General features: G+C 42.2%; 1 protein-coding gene and 1 long non-coding RNA gene across 8 annotated transcripts in view; both read right to left on the bottom strand.

The window, feature by feature from the left end:
* Positions 1–22,589, bottom strand: part of CRIM1 (cysteine rich transmembrane BMP regulator 1) — a 183,664-nt gene that overhangs the window by 160,111 nt on the left and 964 nt on the right. The window lies entirely within an intron of this gene.
* LOC144379202 (uncharacterized) lies at positions 309–22,419 on the bottom strand. Of its 2 annotated transcripts, none has more exons than XR_013441645.1 (2): positions 22,261–22,419; positions 309–1,079 (listed from the first exon to the last, which is right to left on the bottom strand). It is a non-coding gene; the product is annotated as an uncharacterized LOC144379202 (long non-coding RNA). The 2 variants fall into 2 exon arrangements; XR_013441644.1 differs by lacking the exon at positions 22,261–22,419 and adding an exon at positions 21,493–21,899.

Here is a 22,589-nt window from a genome sequence, read left to right as displayed (position 1 = left end):
GGGTAAAACGTGCATGTTCCCATCACGTGTTGTCCCTCCTACTGTCAACAGACTGCTCCTTTGTGGCGGCTGATTCCTGCACATGAGCACGGTGTGCGCCCAGAGCAGACATGGGCAGGTGGCCCATGAAGACTGCCCCACAACAGCTCTTCTGTGATAAAGGCCAGGTTTTCAATGGGCCACTTTAATCTGGGTGAGAGAGATGTGAGAAAGTGGAAAGGCAGTTTTACACTCTTTTTATAAAATTCGATGAATCCTTCAAACCACCTATGAAATAATCTCACCACGGAAGAAACACACAGCACTCATTCGCATTGAAATAAATTTATTTTTTTAAAGTTGGGTAACAAGGGAGAACCTTAATGGTTGAAAGAAAAAAATTCTGGTATGCACCAAGACCTAAAAAAAGAAAAAAGAAAAGAAACATTATTAAAATGACACCAGACAACAAAAATGTCATTTGAAAAGGCAGGGCAAACGGTTTTCTTTGAATGAGTATGTATGTGTGTTAGTTTGAAGTTCCTCCAATTTCTCCATAAAGAAAAAGAATTCTAACTATTGTTGCAATCCTGTCACATATATCATTTTTCTGAATCAATAAATATTTTTAGAATGAAAAGAAGCACTTATAAACCACTGACAAAGGACTTCAGCTTCATGTTCTTGTGGCCTTTGTGGACATGATCACTTTTTTAAAACCATCTTTTCCAAATTGTAATCTCCAGGTCCGGGGTCAAATACCCTTACCGTTCGGATCACTGTCCCTACCAAGAGAACACAAGGATATATCTTCTTCAGTCCTTGCCACATGAAATAGTAGCAGCATAAACCTTTAAACTTTCTTAACTTAGAAAACAATCACTTACCTCTTCCCGTTAGAGCTGTGATCTTCATCGTGAGTATGGCTCAGATACCTCATCAGCGATGAGTGGTGGTGCTCCTTCCTGCACCATCGATCTGGACCCCTTGGGGACCATTTGTTCTTCTTATAGTAGATGAGCAGGAATTCTGACAGCGGTCCTCAAATTCAATACTCTATCACCCAACAGCAAGAGACCATCATCTTAGGGCACGCCTGCCTGGAGGAAAATCATGAACAAGACCTCCTCACAGGTACCTTCAAGCCATCAGTGTGATGTAATGTGAAGAAAAACGTACCATCAATTTACTAATTAACTTAAAATATTATTTGCTGAGTAACTACTTCTTTGTTGGCACCATGCTAGGCACTGAGTTGGCTACAAAGCAGCAGGAACCTATTCAATTAAAGAGCATCTTTCTACCCATCTTCCGCCTTAAAAGCAAACATAAGTTAGAACACGGTGAACCCATGAAGGGCAGAGCCTGTTTTAATATAGCCATCAAATATGCTGGAATTTGAAATGTTCCAATAACAATGCTTACTGGAAATAAATCACTATTAAGCTGTTTTGTCCTTTCAAAATTATCTTGGGAGCCAGTAAACATTATTCAAACTACTGACAGACTGGGTGTGTTAGGTCTGATGAAGAAATCACGGCACACTGTTACTGATAATTAATTTGGAACATCCTCCTACCCTGCCTCCAACCAGGGGGCAAGTATCTTCATGTGGACAATGTCTTATTGCAACCAAATATTACTTTTATTTTATGGTAAGAGAAGGGGAAGTCATTTTCTTTCCACCTTCAGAATATTACATTTAGTCAACAAGACATTTAATGAACACCTGCTACGTACAAGCCACAGTGTTCAAAGCTGAGGGACAAAAAGATACAGTGACAGCTAACATCAACCACCTGCTTACTATGTACAGGTTACTATTCCAATGCTGGACACAAATGAGTTAACTTAGGTATGGCCCATAACAACCTGAAGGAGGTAGATCCTATTATTATTCCCATTTTACGGATGGAAACCATGCACAGAAGTCAAGCAGCTTGGCAGGGTAAGGCACCAGGCAAGTCACTAGGATGGACTATGAACTGACCTCAGAGCTTGAACCCCTGCTAGCACATAATATTGCCTCTACTGATAAATGTGCTTTCTCCTGAGGAAGTCATTTCCTCTGGGCAGGTTTTCCTGAGACAGCATCCTCAGTGCTCCCCGGCAAATGAAGGAACACAAGCTAGTCCTATGGGTGGGTAAAATGTCCCAAGGCTGTGGTGACTGCTCATCCGGGAAGCAAGCAGCAGGACTAAGGAGGCAGCACCCGCGCTAGGAGTGAGGCCAGAGGCACCGCTGAGGAGGGCAGTGGGCGGGCTGGCTGGGCGGTGTCCCCAAACTGCTAACGGCAGAGGGTACCCACGTGCAGAGCTGGGGCTCGAGTGAGGGCAGCGGCTGGAAGCGGGGCTTCCTCAACAAGGGTGGGTACAAGAGAAAGGGATTCAGAATCTGCACAGGGGAAATCAGTGACCAACCCATTAAGGGAAAAAGACTCGGGGGGTTTGGGGGCTCCAGATTGGGGTGTGTCTGCCTGCCTCTCGCTCTTAGCGTGCTAGAGCTGGTGATGCACGGAGCCACCAACCGCTACCTCCCGCAACTCCAGCCCCAAATGCTACAGGCATTTAGTATTCACCTAACTGCCCTTCTCCAAGATGCATGGTGTTTTGTTTGTAAAAATCAAGTCTCACGGCAGGTCAGGAAGTTAGTTATTTGACTACAAATTCAGAAAGAAAGGGAACAGAGTGCTACGGTTGGACTATGGCTAGGAGAGACTTCCGAGACACCCACCACACTAGATCCAGACGTTGTGCCTCACCCCTTGGAAGCACCAACTCTGAGAGGTAAAAGTGTGAAGCCGTGATAAAAAATCCATCCCGCATTTACCCGTGGCATGAACCTTTGAGCCTGCGACCTCCCTCAAACTATATGCCTTCTCCCACTGTCTCACATCTGAACAGCCAGAAATAAACCCAGGGCTCTCAAACTTGAACCTTTCCTCCTCCCCCTCATTGAAGCTGGCCAAGTTCCAGGGCTCTGTAAGCAAAAAAAAAGCAGCTCAGGGACACCGTACTAGCCCTCGCCGACTGCTGAAATGTTCTCCAAAAGCCAGAAGCTTTACGTTCTACCATATGACAAGGAACACAGGAATCGATTTCATTATCCATTGATTTAAACATTTATAACCACATTGTTAAGGAGCATTTGTGATGAAAACACAAGTGGTTTTGGTTGATAATGAAAATCAGCTGATTAATGATTAACCGTTTAGTACTGGAGATAATCTACTGATGAAAAGACTTAAATAAATGTTTATAAGTTTGTTACAAAAGGAACTACAGGCCTTAGATAGGGCCAAACCTTAGGGGAGTCCCACACTCCTTCCCCCCTGACAAACCTTTTCCCTAAAAGCTGTCAGCTTTTCCACACCTTTTCATTCACCCTAAAGACCCAATGTCAGCGCACATATTTTGGAGATGGTGGTGGGTGTCAAATATTTGCTTTAGTACTGCTGAATATAAATATCTATTAATATCCCTTTGTGCTTTAATTTTTAAAAAGATTTTAACAAATTTTTAAAAGATTTTATACACTTGACTTTAATGAATGCTACTGTCCCATAATATTACCTAAAATTCCAAAAATATCCAAGGTTAAACTATTAAATCCAATGTGATTTCACCTTCAAATTACTTTTTCAGTACAAAGTGTGCTTATTTTAAATAAATATGTTGACCCAAAAAGTGTTAAAATCCAGCTGTGCACATGCATTACTTAGCTATATTGCTGTGGTTTAGTGACATGTACATGGGTCCTCTCTCCAACCAAGAAGCAGCCAGGTAAATGCCCAGTATTTTCTAGACTGGAAATGTTGATTGGTAGAGATCACATGCATGAATTATAAATTTTCAAAGATTTAGAATAATTCAGAAACAGTCATTTAATTTAAAGAGGTAATCAAAATGTTTGTCTTCCTTCTGATAATCCAAAAAGCACTTCAAATTTATATAAAATATATCTGAAGCCTGGCAATTTGGTTTTGCATCCTGTTTGTATAACCGGTTTTGAGTGAGAAATGTTTAAACAAAGACTACACAAATGAATCTGAAATATTACAACAGATGCTATCTATACCTTTTGAATAGGAAACCAGTACCTGAGTTGTAAAAACTATTTATTAATGTATCAGCCAATAATAATACAAGGGGAAAAAAGTCTGTTTCCCTGATTTCAACAAACTCAATTCCACAAGTGATCCGAGTTTTCCCAAATTTTATACATGTGCCTCGCGGGATAACTTCCAGGCCTCCAGTTTTCATTTATAAATTGGTGGAAGTGGAAACCTTAAATTCTCAGATAAAATCTTTGGTAACAAGAGCCTATGTCTCATGCATACAAAGCACAAAGTTTGCAAATTCATCTTGAAGTTAGTATCTAGTATTTAGGGTGTAGTTAGTTATATCCATCTTTCACTCTAAATAAATATTTGCAATCCAATAATTCACTACAAAAAAAAAAGCAAAAGAATAAAAATGTCCCTACCCAGGGGGCTGGCTATTTGCACAAAGCCAACAAATCATCACTTAACAGAGGAAAAGGTTAAAAAAAGCTTCAACGTCCTCAGAGTCAACATGGTCCTGGTGGTAGCAGGGCCAAATGACAAAACAGCGAAGGGCCCCCCATCTTCATGCCACAGTCCTAGACACAGAGGGCCACAGGCACAGGTAGCGAGTGGTCAAATCCTCAGTGAGGGGAGAGAAGACAATGATTTTCATCTGCTTGGAGAGCCTAGGCACTCCTGGAAACAAATTAAGACTACAAAGAATTTTGCCTTAAGATCACCGCAAATGACTTCCCCCGCCCCCTTTTCACCTTTTATATAGTCCTGAGAGGAAAGAAGTTAGGAAAATGAAGTAGAAGATACAGTCAGCACATCTTGCTTAATAAGCTTAAATTATAGTAATGGAGACTATGCAGCAACATAGGAAAGTTCATTTGATATAATTTTAATGGAAAGAAGCAATATATGGATGTGTGATTTTAAAAAGGTATGTACATAGAGGAAGGCTGGACAGGGTATACACATGCACAGTAACATGAAACTAGTTCTTGGGTTTGGAACAAAAGCATTTTGGATCATTGTTTCTCTTATTTCCCAAGCTGCCTCATAAAGTTATGTTGTCTTTATAAGGCAGTGGACCCAATATTTGGCCGCAGCACATACAGCTAATTAAGGAAAATAAGATGTTGAAGAAATAAAACTACAGAAAAGGAATTTAGAGAACACCTTTCTAAGTGACTATTCAAGAGACCTGGGCTTTTTTTTTTTTTTTTAACAAGGTAAGACCCTTTCCCACATGCAATAAGCTCCAAGAATTTCTGAGTATAAAAAGTTCTAAGAAATTTCTGTATCAGTCCTTTTTGATGGTCTCCTTTTCTCGAAACATGGCATGAGCAGGACATCAGCAATTCTAAACCTGAAAAAGTATCTTACTAACTACAGAAGAAACAACACAGGAATGAGATGCCCAGAGCTTTATGTAAGCCTCTTAGGAGACAATCTACATGTCTTTATTTATATAAATTAAGGATGGCCACAGACAGAATTTTTTTTGTTGTTGGAATGAACAGAGTCTAACAGCTCCACTTAGAAAAAAACGCTATCGTGGTAGAAAAACGGACACAAAGAGACGATCAGGGCAAGACTGTGGCCCCGTAAGGAATTCTGTGTGTGCGCACGTGTCGTGTATGTGGATGTGTGTAAGTACATGCACACATCACATCATTTGCAATGTGTGTGCAGCTGTCCATTGTAATGACACAGTTTTCCACTGTAACAAAAGACAGAAAGAAAACGTCTCTGTTTCCATTAACTCTAACATCACGCACACTCAGGGATGCCTTCCCACTGCATTCTGCCAGTCCACGGGCTCCCCTGAAAAGTTTTCCCTCGGTTACTGGCGACTTCATCTCTACCCCTCAGAGAATCGCATCTGTTTGTTTTCTCCCCCAGCCCTGGCCCTGGGTCCGGCTGTAGGCCCATGAAAGGCCAGTTCAGGAAACTGATTTCCCCTAAATACCTCTGAGAGGTTCTTTTCTGGGACTCGGGGCAACTTGGCTATCTCCGTAGCTGAAAATGGTACTTGCTGGTTGCACTTGACACCTACTTCTCTGGTTCTCACCTTCCTGATAGTCTACTTTTCAGTTACAGAACTGTTTACTTTGGCTTACAACAAGAGGGGCCCCTCCCTCCTTCAAGTGTGTTTCCCCATTCTCTGCCTCCATTCATTTATTTTATTAGAGACTGAGAGTAAATATGCTCTTCTAGCAGCAAGAACAGTTCTCGGTCCTTCACCTTCTACCTCAAATTAACAGGAGAGCCACAGGTTTTGTGATACACCCACCTCTAATGTGGGCAGTATCCACCATCAAGTTAAATACTCTCTCTGCCGATAAAGTCTTAGAGAAGGCCAACACTTGAAGGAGAACAACTTCCCAATGTCTGGAAGCTGACTTTTAAAACTTTAACAGTAATGAAGCCACCTAAAAGTAATAAATTATATTTTTAAAGAGTTACAGGAAAATCATCAGTGGACGCTCAAAAAAATTACCTTGCTTAAAATCTTGAACCTTTCATCACCAAACAAGAATCATGGAAAACTAGAGCTCTACTCCTAAACCTTACTTAGCGATCAGTTCCAGCTTGCCCTCCTCCCCCTTCCCAAAGCCTTTAGGACAACTGGTGCTCTCAAGTGGGTTACTGCAAAGCCGCCAGCCATGTCACTAATATTATAAACAATTACAATCACATGTGGGATGAGCATCTTAAACATGGGAAAGTCGAAGGCACATGCTGTACCAGAGACATCAAAATTAAAACTGCACTGAGGGAATGGGGCTCTCTGGGCACACTAAAGTCACAGAAGGTTACAGATGCCTGACTTATACCAGGATAATTCTGTATATGTGTCTATGACCCTGTATCCTTATTTTGGCCAAATCTCTCCTTTTTTAGCAGTTGAAAACTTTAATACCAAATATATCACCCAAAGGTTATAATTTACTGTTGTGTCCTTAAGTGTCTAATGCCTTAGTGTCTTAATTTGTAAACCACTTTAAGACTTTCAGGAAAATAAACAAACAAACAAAGAGTTCATGACTGGTGCTAAAGGAAAAACAATTCCACCCGGCTTAATAACAAGTTGGGACTCCAGCCACGAGTCATCAAGAATTCCTCAGTCCCTGAAGTCATAGGGTTTGGAGAAAATCCAAAAGGAATTTTGCTTTTTTAAATTCCTTATATTGCATTCTTATGGACTTCCTGTTCAAACCCTTGTGAGGCATTTTTATTATTCACAGTCACACACTTCCACCCTCATGTTGTTAGCTTCAGAGTTCCTTCCCCAAAGAAGGTGCACAGTTAAATTCCTGATGACATTTGGAGATCACTTGCAGCAGTAAATAGGTTGTGTCATTCACTGGCGTAACGCTCACAGATGGAAAGTTCTATGCATGTTTGTTAACTTAAACTCCCTCCTGATTAGTCCACATACATGCTTCAGACACAATCCTAGATTTGCAGAAAATACACACGTTTATTATCAATTATTCATATGGTCACATATCTGAAGCATGTCTATATAATAATTCATAATTGTTTATCAGTTATAGTTTACAAATAGCTGATCACTGTAGCATTTCAACTGCTTATTGTCCCAGATCCCTGGTGGTAAAGAGGTTACAAGCTGCCGCCCACAAGGAAAATTCTTACAAGCTGATGAAAGGCTGGTGAATGAAAGGTGACACCTTTATGGCAAACTGGCAAAGAAAGAAAAGTCCTCACAAATAAAAATTACCTTTAAATATTAGCCAAAATAATTACAGCTGAAACTAACCTATCACAACAAAATTTAAAAACTTAATTCTAAGAACGACTGGCGGGGGGGGGAGTGGGGGTAGGGGTGTGACAGGAGAGAGGACCTGGTTAACCAGTTCTAAGCTTCCTTCTGCAATGATGAGACTTCTCACTGGGATTCTCTCAACACTTTCCACAGTGCAAACCAAACAGTTCAGATGGAAAAGTTTTTCTTTAATATCTTGGATGACCTTGAGTCTAGATTTAGTCAACAAATGCTCATTGAGTTCTTCCTGTGTGCCAAGCGCTAGAACAACACACAATCCTGGCACTCGAATGGATCACAATGAGAGGCAGAGAGACAGAAATGTGAACTCTAACACAGTGTGAAAAATGTTATAACAGGGGAAGGAGAAAGTGCTATTTATGGGCACTGGGGGTGGGGGGATGGCATTGCTTTTTCCTGGGCAGGGCAGGAAGTCCTCACAAAGGAAGCAGCATAAAATGGCAGGGTTTGAAGGACAAGAACACATTCTGAAGGATGTAGACAATTTGGGGGAATCTGAAAGCGGACACCACACCCTTTTTCCAGTTGCCGGCTTTGCCCCCAAACCTCTAGTTGCGACAGATACTAGGAAGCATGTGTGTCGAACAGATCTCCTAATTTTCTGCATTCTCAAAGGGTCTTTGCCCAACATAAACTTGAAACAACGTTAGCAAGCCAACACCTTGAGTATAGTCAGGTACTGAATTTAGGAGTCTAATTTTCCCTTACCTGTGGGCTTTTGGTAATGACATGCAAATTACTAAGGCTCTATGGGAAGTTAAATGCTTATTATACTAAGATTATTAAAAAAAAAAAGTAAAGTTGGAATCATTATGCACATGAAATATATCCCCTCCAAAGGAAAAACAATTCACTGTTCCTCCTTTACTACTAGTCATCCTCTATGTTTTCTCCCTCTTTGTGGCTCCTCATACCTTCTACTTTTCCATTCTCTCAAGAAATGGTATCAGCCAAGCATTTCTGACTCCAGGGCACATGCTTACACATTCACACACAGTTTAAAAAATATAATACATGACTATTTTCAGTGCCAAATGTAGCTGTAACTATATATTTCTTTTGGACATGTTTTATGTTATAAAGCATGTAAATACTTTTTCTCCCTCAAGTTTTCCAGAACTCTATTGGCAGAGTCTTTTTCCAAAGCATTGAGTACAATTTCCTGAATAGATAGTCAATAAACTTGGTTGCTGAGAGCTCACTCACCTTCTCCCAACATAGTCTTTGAAAATAATTTCATCTCCTTCCAACCAAAAACACCTCTGGCTTCTTTTATGTGCTTATTTCCCTATAGAGGTATTCCATTTCTCACCCTAAATTTCTGCTTTTCCTTTCTGTTATCACATCTAAAATTCCTGTGTAAGGCCAAAAACTATGTTTAGTGATAACCTACTATAAATCATCCCACAATTGTCCTTTGGATAATAAATCTTTTGTCCCAATCAGCAAGAAATAAAGTCAGTAATCTTCCTGAGTTCCACTTGCCCATGTATAGATATCCCAATTAACTAGATAGTTTAAAAGCCAAAGCACTTTAATTAGAATTGTTTTTTTCAAGTGTTAACAATGCGCAATCTTTACTTGTTAAGAAGTCATTTTCAGTTTGCTGATCTACAGAGTAGACAGTATATTTAATTTGCTTCAACTATGCAAGTTGTTTTCAGCACATACTCAACACAATGCAAAGTATTCTTTATATTGTGCTCTCAGCAGCTGTATACACACACACACACACACACACACACACACACACACACACACAGTCACTCTCTATCCAAAGATATGAAGTTACCTACATCCTGAAAGAAAGAATTATCACAGCTTCTTGTCTTTCAAAGTCACATCTGTAAGCGTACCAGGAGCCCAGCTGCTGATGCCACAGATATTTTACCATCCTGGGCACACCTTTTTAGGCCAGCAAGTCCACCACAACCGTGTGAAGAACCTTGTATTATGAACTTTTATCACTTGCTGGCCCCTATTATCATATTGCACAGAATCAAATGAATCTCACGTACTGGCGAACACATCCCCTCCAAACATTTCTACAGAACTCCTCTCTGCTATCCTGTTAGTGCAGACACCGTTACTGGAAGAGGTCCTCGCAGAGGATTTGATGCTTGGCACCAACTTCTCTTACTAGTTGGGTTACCAGTAGCTGGAGAGCTGCATTCAACCATGCTGGGAAGAATGTGGAGGCAAATGGAAAGAATTCTGGAAAGCATGCCTTTCAGGGTGCTTGAGATACAGCTTACCTTGGGTCATGGCAGGGATTCACGGGGGAAGGAGGGCCAAGGCACAGCACAAAGTCATGGGCATGAGAAGTACCAAATGGACCTTCCAGCATGGACTCTGGTGGCAGCAAACACACACTGAACACCCTGGCCACTTCCAAGAGAGAAGTGTTCTAGAGAGAAGGCCCTAGGCATTCAGACCATCATTACTGCCCCCCACCCCAGTTCAAAAGTTCTTAAGTTCTCAAGCTAATATGCACGAACCAAGCAGGAAGAAAACCAAATAAAGACCTATTGATATACCAAAGTAGAGTAGAATAGAACCTAGTTTTTCAGCAAAAGCTCCGATTAGTAAATGAACACCAGCCACCCCTCAATGGCTATTTCAGACACCACCATTAATTAGCTATCCAGAAATCTACCCTGGAAGGACAGACAGGATAAGATCCAGAACAGGATTTAACTAGAAAGAAAGACAAGAAAGAAAGACAAGAAAGACAAGAAAGAAAGACAAGAAAGAAAGAAAGAAAGAAAGAAAGAAAGAAAGAAAGAAAGAAAGAAAGAAAGAAAGAAAAAAACACAAAAAACAGAGCAAGCCACAGTACTCCACAACCCAGAAAGGTTTTCTGTTAAACAACATAAAATGTCTATCCAGTTATTAGTAATCTCATAGCAGTTAAAAAAAAAAAAAAACTTTCGGAGCAAAAAGCAAAATATCACAGAAAACTAAAAATTAAGTAAGTTCACATTGCTAAGGATTGGTGGCTTAGGTAATTGAACTGAAAGTGAGAATCACAGAAGAGATCTACATAATAATTAGCTGCTGAGTTTTCTCCAGTCGCATACTCCCAAATGGAGTATTTAGCATTCAGCAGACTTATTAACGAATAAATGCCCGACTGGAATTAACTAGCACCTCATTCTGGAAGGCTGCTCTTGGCAAAAATGTAATATCCACAAGGCAAAGCAAGCTGATTGCTGGTGTACACTGCAGGCTGGGCTGGGCGTCCCATTCTTCGGAATAATTCACATTATATCATGTTTCAGAGCCACGCACGGGTCCACCCACCTGGACAATATGCAAAGGATGGGTGGGGTTTCTAGACCCCAAGAGACAACTTCCTGAGCTTCACAGCTGGCCTGTTCTTGAAATACAGTCAGGGTAGACTTGCTGTCTCACAGACACGCAGGGCTTCCTGCTCCCGGGGCTCGTGGCACACAGAGGTAACAAGGGGGGCTGGCACGGGGTGCAGCACGTCCCTTTGCAGAGACTACTCAGCTCATCCTCCCGGTGTGAGGCGCCCAAGGGCCACATGGGCCAGTACCCCGGCCACCCCCACCCAACCCTCACGTGCAAGGACTGCTATGTTTCTTTAAATCCAGCCTGCTCCTGAAGGAAACTCCCTGGCAAGTGAAAACAGCCGCAAAGGTAAAAGAATGCTGGGAATTTGGCTGCCGCCTGCAGTATTAGGAAGAACAGCAATTACTCAACTCTCTCCTAGTGTCAGAGGCAGAAAGGAGCATGTGAATTTGGGCAAGTTTCAGCCTGTCTTTGCTCAAGCTTCTCCCCTTGTGGTAGCTGTCACCTACCTACCTCACAGTCATCATAATTAATGAAGTAAAGGAGGGAAACGGAGAAAGAGTGGAGGCAGCAGGCCAGCCCATTCACAAAAGAGAGGCATAAATTCTACCCTGAATCCTGGCTGGGCCAACACTCACCATGGCTTAAAGATTGCCAGCATCTAAAGATGTCAATAACGTCCCGATCACTGTGTTTTGCCCTCTCCACCACCTCGCAATAAACAGAACTATGTGAGAACGCTTGATCTTTTCCTCCAAGCCCTTCCGCCGACAGCCCTTGGCAAAGAGTCCTGTAGACACGACCACTTCTCCCTTCCTTGGCTCCGCAAACACAAGGTAATATTTGACTCCTGTGCCCCACTTCTAGGTCGTAAAAAACATAGATCTTATGACCAGAAGGGCCTTAAGATATCATCAGTTCAGTTCCTCTGCCTTCAGGTAGGCAACTACCTAATTCCCTTTAGATAAATTAAGGCAACATCAAGGAAGTTGAGAAGGTTTTATTTGAGTTACTGAGCTACTAAGGGATGAAAGGAGATCTGAAAGCATGGCTACTTTGTCTCCTGCATCACGGTATACTCTCACATGCAAGAATGTTGCACGATTTATCTCTCTAAGCAGCCTTAAATCCTTCCTGTCACAAACTGGTATATATATGAACCCATTCATTCTTTTGATAAAAACATGGAAATTTGGGGCACCTGGGTGGCTCAGTCGTTAAGTGTCTGCCTTCGGCTCAGGTCATGATCCCAGGGTCCTGGGATGGAGCCCCGGGTCGGGCTCCTTGCTCAGCGGGAAGGCTGCTTCTCTCTCTCCCACTCCCCCTGCTTGTGTTCCCTCTCTTGCTGTCTCTCTGTCAAATAAATAAATAAAATCTAAAAAAATAAAAATAAAAATAAAACATGGAAATTTATTTGGCCTTTCATTTTTATGTCATAGACAGTGGTAATAAATTTTCCTGAGATCTGTCTGAAATAGAAGAACTCAGTAGTTCTGAAAAACACACACAGTCTTCCTCAAACCATTGAAACATCTCTCTACTTTGGTTTTCAGAGACAGAACTATTTATCCCTTTTTCCTCATGCAGAATGTAAATGTCCGTGTCTTTAAAAAAGCAAATGTGCCAACTATGGAAAGTGAGGAGAAAGGGGAAACCATGTGAAGGTTTTCCAGATCTACATCCGACCAGATGATGGAATGTTCTCTCTCTGCAGAATTATAAACATACACTGAGGGTACTGAGCACCTACATCCCATATGTATGGTTCCTCACATGTGATGGGTCTGAAGTGGTCCAACTAATCCTTAAGATGAAAAGTCTAGCTCAGGTCAAACTTCCTTACGGTAGCTTTACCTTATTTTGGCAGGTCTTTTAGAGTCTTGAAAAAGAAGTATCACAACTCTCCAATGTTGACATGCCTTTTGTTTTATCACAGCTGTGAACCGTTTTGCTTGCGGCCTTTGGATAAGAAGCTAAATAAGTTACCTCTTGTAGACCCAGGACTTTGCAGGCTCAGGTTTCATTCTGCCCTGCCAGAAATTCCTTTCTGTTTTGAATCTGAGATGTTTGTTTATGGTTTTTGTTTTGAAATGCTAAATAAGACAGGCAGAGTCTCTAGTTACAGCCTATATCTTTTTTTTTTTTTTTTTTCCACCTTGCTATAGCCAGAGTGGCTCCTTGTTAAGGACAAAGCACTTCCCTAAAATTTCCAAAGAGCAGATTCTTCAAATTATCTTCTCAGGAACTTGAAACATAAAATAACACCTTAAAATATAATTAACACTTAATTTTTGTTCTTAAATGTTCATAAGACAAATGTTCCCAGGTGATTTCAAATTAGGGCGTTATTTTTGGATTTGACAAGCACATACTTAAAACCTTGAAATTTCAAAGTTTATCTCACCTTGCTTGTAAGTTACATATTTGAATACCAGCACTCTTGATGAAAGAGGCACTGCAATGATAGCTAATAAAAGAGTTCATGGAAGAAAATTCAATTTCTATTGTGTGATAATAAGGTTTGGTTGTCAAGACGAAAATAAAAAAGAGTTGTAAACTATTGATTGCAAGGATTATATCTTCATCAAGTTCTTTCTCCTTGTTCCCTAAGAGCCAGTATAAAGCATTTGCTTTGTGAGTCCTCAGCCCATATTTACTGGGTAAAAATGACACCCATTTGCAGGCATGAAGACAGCGCAGCAGTTCTGTCTTCCTAAAGTGGGGGCCGCACCTACCCCAGGAACTAAAGAGACAAGAACTCAGGTATTTTAATTCTAGGCATTCTTTCCCAGCCTTCCGCTGTAGTGCAAAGATGCTGCAGAGAAACCACAAGGCAAGTCCACGGGAAAGCCGTTGTATTAGTCCACAGGAAGGATGGATGGAACCCATAGGATCAAGAAAAGCAATGCAGATGTCCGCCCAACACCATCTCCTGCTCATTCTTAACCTGCCCTTGTCTTCGGGCCGGCTGGGATGGCGGCTCCATCCTTCCTTTTGTAACTGCAGTGATCCCAGCCTTGCCCTGGTGACACTCCTGGGGTCTCCCATGTCTCCAGGGATGCTCTGAAACCCACAGAAAACTTCTAACAATAAAAGGAAATTTAATTTGCTTCCATTAAACCACAGGCCATCAATATTAAGATAGGTCACCTTTTAAAAAGTCTTAGTTTGAAATAGCTCTCTGGTACTAGGAACACGAACCACAAAATCAAGCAAATGTCCACATTCTGTTGAAACAGCAAAGAGGTTAGGAACTACAGCAGTACTGGACTCAAATGTGAAGGAGCTGTGTGTCACAAAGTGCATTTTTTTTAACTTCTATATAAAGCTAACAAAGAAGAAAATGAAAAAGGATAACAGAATGAAAATTAGAATTAACATTTTTTTTAAATCTATTTGTTACTAGGAATTATACTCTACACACACCAACACACACATTATCTATGTAATTTCATATATATATATATATATATATATATATGTATTCCAACCCTCACTACATCTACTTCACAGAAAGCTGTAAGTATTCCATTTTTACAGACGAGGAACCCGAAGCCCAAAACAACGAAGCAAGTTGGTTGTTCAGTTAAAAAATAAGAGCTGAGGTTTGAACATAGGTTTGTCTAGTATCAAGACCTATTTTCTTTTTCCTAAAACATCCTGCACAGAGGAGTGGGAAGCAGGAAGGAAGAGAGCACACCCTCAAGACCTTGCTTGGTGCCACACTAAATCCTTCCTGGTGGTTAGAGTTAGAGCCCCTCTTAGTTGCTCTTGAGATGCTCAGCACTTTTCTCAGGGCTTTACAGCTGTAAATAACTCTTGGATATAAGCGTCTCTGCTATCTGCCATTAGACCATGGCCTCTGTGAAAGCGGGGTCCCTATTTTATTTATTTTGGCTGAAAAATAACTAAAATAGCAGGTAACATTATCAGGTCTCATAGGCCATGCTCTGTTCTATGGACTAGCTTTTTGCTCCTTAAAGTGTGGTCCCAGGATCAGCAGCTTTGGCATCACCAGGGAGTTTATTAGAAATGCAGAAACCCAAGCCCCACCCAGACCTACTGAATCAGGACCTCCATGCTCAATGAGATCCCCAGGTGATTTATGTGCACATTAAAGTTTCAGCACAGTTTTATCTCATTTAAGCCTCACAACAAACACACATGCTACCTATTACTATTTCCCAAGAGGGAAACTGAGGCTTAGAAAGGCAGCATCATTATAGTGTAGCACAAAGACCAGACCCATAGCAGCTGCTCAGTAAATACTTGCAGACGGAAGGACAGCAGGGAAACAGGTAGGAAGGAAAGGACTGGGTAAACGTCTGACCTCTAGTTCTGTCTAGTTTGTACCAACTGCAGCAGCAGGTGGGCCTGGGGTCCCAAAGCAGGCGAGCTGCAGCAACACAAGCTACCTCCTTAGCTCAAGTCAGGTCAAATCCTGTGGACACCAGCAGTGTGAACACTCCAGGAGCTGGGGGCAAACTCTTCCTCCAGAATATAACGTGAAGGAAAATGGACAGTCCTAATTGCAGTGAGCTTAGGTGCCCTCCTCTTCCCTAAATGAAATATGAGCCCACAGATAAATGGTAACATTTATAACTCCCATGACATAATGCAAAAAATTTCAGGTTCCTCCCTATTTTTACCCAAAATATACAAATGATTTAGACAGAGTTTAACAAATGGGCATCTGAAGAAAGGCAGCAAATAGCTTTAGAGGCCCTTAAATAAGTTTTTTACTCAATGCACTTATGGTGTTGGGGTAGAAGAAAAGAGGGGACCTGAGCTTGATAATCTGCTCCTTTTCTAAGAGCCCAAACTCCTTAACTACTGATAATCATTACTCAGGTAGATGAGGATTAAGCAGAACAACAGAATGCACCCATATCAAGTTGTTTTACTTATACTGGTTGGTACCTTTGTTGTTATTAAGTGTCACTGCCAGTCACTCTTCCAAGTGCTTCATAGCAATTCACTGAGTCCTTACAGCAACCCTATTATTAACCCACTACACAGACAGAAAACTGAGAGGCACAGAAGTAGATGTAAAGATTTGACCTCAGAAACCAAGTTTTCAACCATGACACTTTTATCAAGGTGTACGTCTTTTGCACGGGGAATTAATTGGGGCTGGGGAAGGGAGGTAAGGAATTGAAATCTGTTCGCTTTGTAAAAGAAAAAAGGATCTTTTAACTTTTTTTTTTTCACGTAGTAATAGTAATAGGTAGCTTGTATGTTTGTTGTGAGGTCCAACACGAACACTTAGAAATGTTAATTTGGAGGGCTTTCTTAAATTTAAATCTATACAACCACTCCTCTGACCAGAAGACCGAGGAGGTCTTGTCGAAGCACAGACCAGGTTAACTGGCCAAGACAAGCAGCAGGGAGTGGGTGAGATGGAAAGATGCTTGATATAAAGGGACACCTCTCAGCTCACTGCCCACGCTCATCTGCCTAGTGGAACAAGCTAGAACACGGAGAAAATCACTCTGGGAAGGAAACTTGCCATTCTAAACCACAGCTAGTAAAGCATTAAGAATGCAGCCTCATTCTCAGATGTTGAGAAACACTCTGATGTATGTTGCACAGCCTCTAAGAAGAATGGGTAGGATCCCATCCCCCAGCAAAAAAAAAGAGCTCCTATTCATACTTTTAAACCTAGTTTGAATTCAAATTCTCCTTTTCAGCTTTGCCACCAGACCCTGAAAAGATCATCTCAGATGCTGCGATTCCTAGAACAAATTTTAACCACCTACTTCACTCAACAACTAATCATATACACACTTGCAAAATCATTTCTACTTGGCTTGAACTTGTATTATTATGTAGACTTTTTAAGGTCTTGCTGCCTTATTCTTTACTGAGATGAAAAGAGTGTAGAGGAGGGGCGCCTGGGTGTCTCAGTCCATTAAGCGTCTGCCTTCGGCTCAGGTCATGATCCCGGGGTCCTGGGATCGAGTGCTGAGTGGTATGGCTCCCTGAGAGCCTGCTTCTCCCTCTCCCTCTGTCATTCCCCCCACTTGTGCTCTCTGGCTCACTCTATCTCTCTGTCAAATAAATAAATAAAATCTTTAAAAGAGGAAGGGAGGAAGGGAGGAAGGGAGGGAGGAAAGGGAAGGAGGAAGGAAAAGAGTGTAGAGAGTAGGGAACACATCTGAGAGGTCCCCAAGCTCCCCAGCTGCCCTCTGCCTCAGCAGAAGGCCTGGTACAGAGCAGGAAATCAATGAATGAGTGATTGATTTCTATGCAAAGACAAGTCAGATCTCTGAAAATTCAGCTTTGGAAAAGTCAACCGCTGAGGAGGCAGGCTTTCAGTTTGTTACTCATGCATGCTTGGCTAGTCCAGTTTCCTCTTCAAATAATTAATTGAGCTGTACCGGGGTGTCTCGAGGATCCTGACACCACCTGTGCCACACACGGAACACAGTGTTACAGGAAGCTGCTTCACCAAACACACCTGACCTTCCAGCCATCATACCATGGCTCATCTGACGGTGTCCACATGCTAAAGCAGCACTGCCATCCTGCCATGTTCCTGCCGTCGCCTGAAAGATGTTAAACACACCCACATTTTTTTCAAGAATTTCACAATTAATGTCTGGAATGCATTTTGGATTATTCTTCAAAGGATGACACAGTTGCCCTAAGATGAATTCAATATTTTTCCTTTCTCCCATTTGTCATTCTTTGGTCCTCCCACTCCCTTATCTTTTTAGGGTCATCTACTTACTCCTCCCAACTTCATAATGCCTGTCCCCAGCACCCCCAAGCTGTTCCCTTGTTTATCCAAGTCATCGCTTCTAACCAAGCCGCACAGAACACAGAAACCTGCATGCACCATTTCACTAAATACCTCTTATCGCTAGACACAATGCCCACAGTTTAAGGATTCTTCAAACAGTTTTCTTCATAAATTAGCCTGTTCACAACTGCATTGCCAACATACTTGCATGTGGATTCTGCTGGTCACTGTTAAGCATGAATTAATGGCAGCAAATATCTCCAGACGTGCTGTTTTTGTCTTTCTGGTACTATGCAATTCATTTGCCCTTTGCCAAGTGTTTTATGTGACTGGATTCCTGAATAACAGGATTCTGTAAGCTTGAGAGTCAAAGCGAAGGTCACCAAGTCCTGTCATTTGTGCGGTGAATAGTCTCTCCATATTTTGTCAATATTTACTTCTGGGAGGAACTAATTATTTCCTTGTTTACTTGCATTGGTTTCTCTTCCCATACCCTAGTATCGTAATTTTATAGGCCCTCTGCTGGCTTTCTCTAGGAGCTCACTCCACCTGAAGACTTTTGAGATGGAAAGCAAAACACATTCCTCAAAAACAAGGAGTCCTGGGTGTGTCAAGTTTTCAAATGCCAATATAGGAGTATTAACTTGGCCCCTCCCCTCTTCTTTTTAATTAGTAAAATTAAAATCCATGGACTCTTGACTCCAAGTCCTACATTTCAGAGCAATGAGAGGAGATCCGTGTGGCTTGTGCATTAACCAAATGGTTTGGTTTGGGAAACAAACCTGCCTCCTGCACCCTGACCTCAGATCCTCCATACATTCTTTTCCAAAGAGCCATCATCTCTATCCCTGACTCAGTTTTCCAGGGTTTTGAAAAGAAACTATAACCTTCTAAAAGCAACGAGTTCAGAATCCAACATTCTGTTTGCTGTAAGCACCCACCACATAACCACAGTATGGTTTTCCTCCTCACTGTCCCCATGAAAACTAGGTGGAAGGAAAAGTTAAAATACCTGGGAGAAATAAAAGGACTGTGTTTTGAAGGAGATAGTTTGGGAGATGCCATGATAAAACACATGGAAAGTTCCATAAAGATGAAGCTACTGAGTAAACATGCACTGGGAAAAAAAAAAAAAGTTGGTTCTTGTCTAGGACAGCGATCACCTGGCTCCAGTACAACGAAGTTCTCGGGGCCGAGCCACTCAGTAATGTCTGCCAGGTTCCAAATCACTGTCCTCACAAACTGTCAAACTCAAGCCATCATGTGCCTTTTTACTATGTAGAGAGAGAAGGCTGCTCATGCCCCGCCCCCCTTGCCCCGACCCCTCACAAGAGAAGCATCATGTACTATTCCACATAAGAGGGAAAATGGTCCTCACCCCCATCTCAAAATAGAATCCTCATGGTACAATCAAAACCTTCTTCCTAGAAAATCCCGCTTTGGTAATTTTTCAAAACTCTGTCTTTGATCTCCCATCCAGTCTTCTTCCTCAGGAGTTCAGAATTCAAACTTGTTTCTCTGGCTTCTAGGCGATTTACCTGGAGGCAGGCAGCCCAGCCGAGGGACAGGCTGCTTGGGAAGTCAGAAACGGCCACAGGGACTCACCTAATGAGTGGAAACAGTAAAGAGACTTGTGCCCTCCTGGGGGCCAAAAAGCACTTTTTAGACTGCGAGAGAGCAGAAAAAAACTTTAGGTACTTGGCTCTATGGCTCTCGATTTTTAAAATGCACTTAAACCAAAAATGTATTTTTTTTTAAAAAAAGAATGATTTGGTTGATAACAATCTAAACAACGCTGAAAAGACCAAGTGTACATGTATGTCACGTGACTCACAGGGCACAACTCTTCACATTATTTCATCTTTCAGAAAATATTTTTTCTTCACTATTCTTTCTATGGAGAAGACTGTTTATCCATTTGCTCAATACACATTTATTGAGAGCCTACTATGGGCTGGCATGCTTTCAAAACCTAAGACAGTAAGCCACAGGTTGGAAGGGGTCCACTTTTGCTTCTGATTTATCTAACTCATTATGTGAACCACAGTTTAAAAACATGATTTTTTTTTTTCACCACAAAGCCAGAATGGAGAGTAACACAAATAAAAACTACTGCAATTTGGCAAACGGAACAATGTTAACTGGTATTTAATTTATGTCCTCGAAAGCCGGTAGATTAGTAATGATAATATATCTGTAACATGCAATAAGATTTCTCAGTGTAGGCAATTAAATAAGTTTTCAAAAACAGTTTTCATTAACAGATACAACCAGTAGGGGTCATTTTAGTGCAAAAATTGCAACGAAAGAGACTTCAACATGATTAAAATTTATCAGTTCCTAGTCACGTCAGTTATAATAATCGTGCTTCAGTGTGTGAATTTCTCAATAAAAATGGAAACTGAGGGAAAGACTAGCCATTGAGAAGTTTCTTGCAAACTAACAAAAAAGAGTCCGCACCTTCTAGGTAATTACTGACATTTAAAGACTCCTCTAATTTTATAAAAAGAAAAAAAAAAGGTTATTTATCCTACGTTTTCCATTAATTTTGTAGCCAAGTGAAAATACTTGAAATTTCAGACAGACGATTGACAGTATCTGTGTAAATCCAAACACTGTATCATGCCAGGTAGCCCCTGTTCTTACTCTGGTTTAATGGATTTAGAATACAACTTGAAGGCTGCTTTTAGAATTCTAAAGATTAGATAAAAAGAAATGCTGAGCGCCCAGTTTTGGCAACTGAAAACAGTTCTGCTAAATGAAAAGTGCTGCTAGAGAACGCTAATTGAGATATAATCACAGAAACAAGTACTTCCAAGCATCTTCGAGGCTAATACCAAGTGCACGGGGTGTTACCAGAAGAAATCAAACTAAGAGGGATCGCATCATTTCAGAGGAATGAAAAGCTCACGACAAACTGCCAAAATAACTCTATACCATGATACTGGAAGATTGGTGCCAAAACACTCCATTCCCGTGCAAGCCCCCAGGCTCCACATTTCCTTTACCAGCAGTACATCGAGAAGAAACAAAACAAGGGTCAGAATCGTTAAAACCTCCAAAAGTCCTTCTCAGAGCATAGCAGTTTCCACTGCAGTTAGCCTTCTTTCATGTTGCTTGTTCTTTTTAGATTTATGGGAGGCTGGCTTAAGTAAATTATACACTCCAAGAGGCAGGGTTCAAAGATGCATCTTTGAGTCCAACTCATTCAGAATTCCCCAAATCAAACACATAAAATTGTATCAGAAGTTAATCTCCTGGCCATTTCTTCCTGATGTGAGAAATAAAAACACATGTATTAACATGGGACTTGACACCAGTTCAGAGGCTTTTGTGTTTCAGGCAAATAAACTCTTCTCGCCCAATGTCCTAAGGGTGCAGCAGGGCAGGGCCCCTTCCCTTTGAGAAGAGTTCCCTTCACTCCATACTGCCCACTAGCTTCCAAAACAGAAAAGCCTCCTTGATTTTCCAGAACTGTCCAAACTCTAAAAGGTGTAAATAAATGTGTGTATTTAAAGAAAATCACAGAATTGAAGTCTTTTAATAGACCCATTTTATCCTTCAGATTGCCACCTTCTTTTTCAGTACCTCGGCACGATAAACAAACACATGCACACAAAAGGATGCCTCAGAAGAAACCCGTCCCTGGTGTGCTGGGTCTGGCTGTGAGTGGTAAGGAAGGGCCCAGGTCAGAGAGCGACAGGTCGCTCCTCCTCGCCGCTTCTCCAGAAGGCAGCTGCTCTGCACCAGGATGCCCCGGAACAGCATCATCACCCCGACGTCAGCCCGAGCAGGGATCCCGCATCTAACTGGTGCTCACCGAGTCCTGCCCAACAGCCAAATAAAAAGAACTCACTGCCCCTCTTTCTAGTCCCCAAACCTGACCAAGCACCCGGAGGCCGAGGCAGGCAGGCAGGGCTCAGGGCCGACACCCGCTCACAGGGGTCCACCCAACCAGCGGAGGCTCACTGCTCTAATCGCTTTCTCCCTCCGTCAGTCTCCACACCCAGGTGCACAATGCTTCGTGGAGAAAACAGGAGTACAGCCTTCGCTGTCAAACAAACAGAAGGAACCGGCAACACGATAGGAAACACGCGGATATCTGATCTTAAAAAGCAGCCACGAATAGTCAGCAACAACTTTTCACTCCTAGGTGCAACACCCCCCACCCCACCCCCCCCGCCCCCATTCAGAAGAGCAAGCCTTTGACTGTTTTCAATAGGCAAATAAATGAGTAACCACCGTATGTAACTTCCCCTGGGCTGACATATTCCGGAGCTGAAACTGATTTACATGCGAAAGAGGAGGAAGGGGGTGAAGGAAGAGAGCAAGGAAAAAATAATAAAAGAGTCACACAGGGAGCGTGAGCTGAAGACACGTCTCCTCGCCAACAGAAAAGGGACTTTCGAGATCGGTGTGCAGCACTCGGTAGCACACTGCGCTTGTGCGGGGAGGGCGGCAGGGACCGGACTCCCCGAAGGGCTCGCGACAGCCTCCGCAGTGCCCCCTGCCCGCGGCGCCCCCACCTCGGGGCGCGGGACCCGCCCCACCCCCCGCAGTCCCAGCCCGAACAGCCACACGTGTGCGGGTCTGGCGCGGCCACCCCCACCCGCCCGCCCCCACCCACGAAATCCACCCTCGCCCGAGGCCGGCCCAGCGTCCGGGGAAGCGGGCGAGCGGGAACC

The sequence above is a fragment of the Halichoerus grypus genome, chromosome 10, assembly GCF_964656455.1.
Source record: "Halichoerus grypus chromosome 10, mHalGry1.hap1.1, whole genome shotgun sequence".
NCBI classification, from domain to species: domain Eukaryota; kingdom Metazoa; phylum Chordata; class Mammalia; order Carnivora; family Phocidae; genus Halichoerus; species Halichoerus grypus.
Note: the sequence above shows the minus strand (reverse complement) of the source record. Positions and strands in the feature narration are given on the sequence as shown.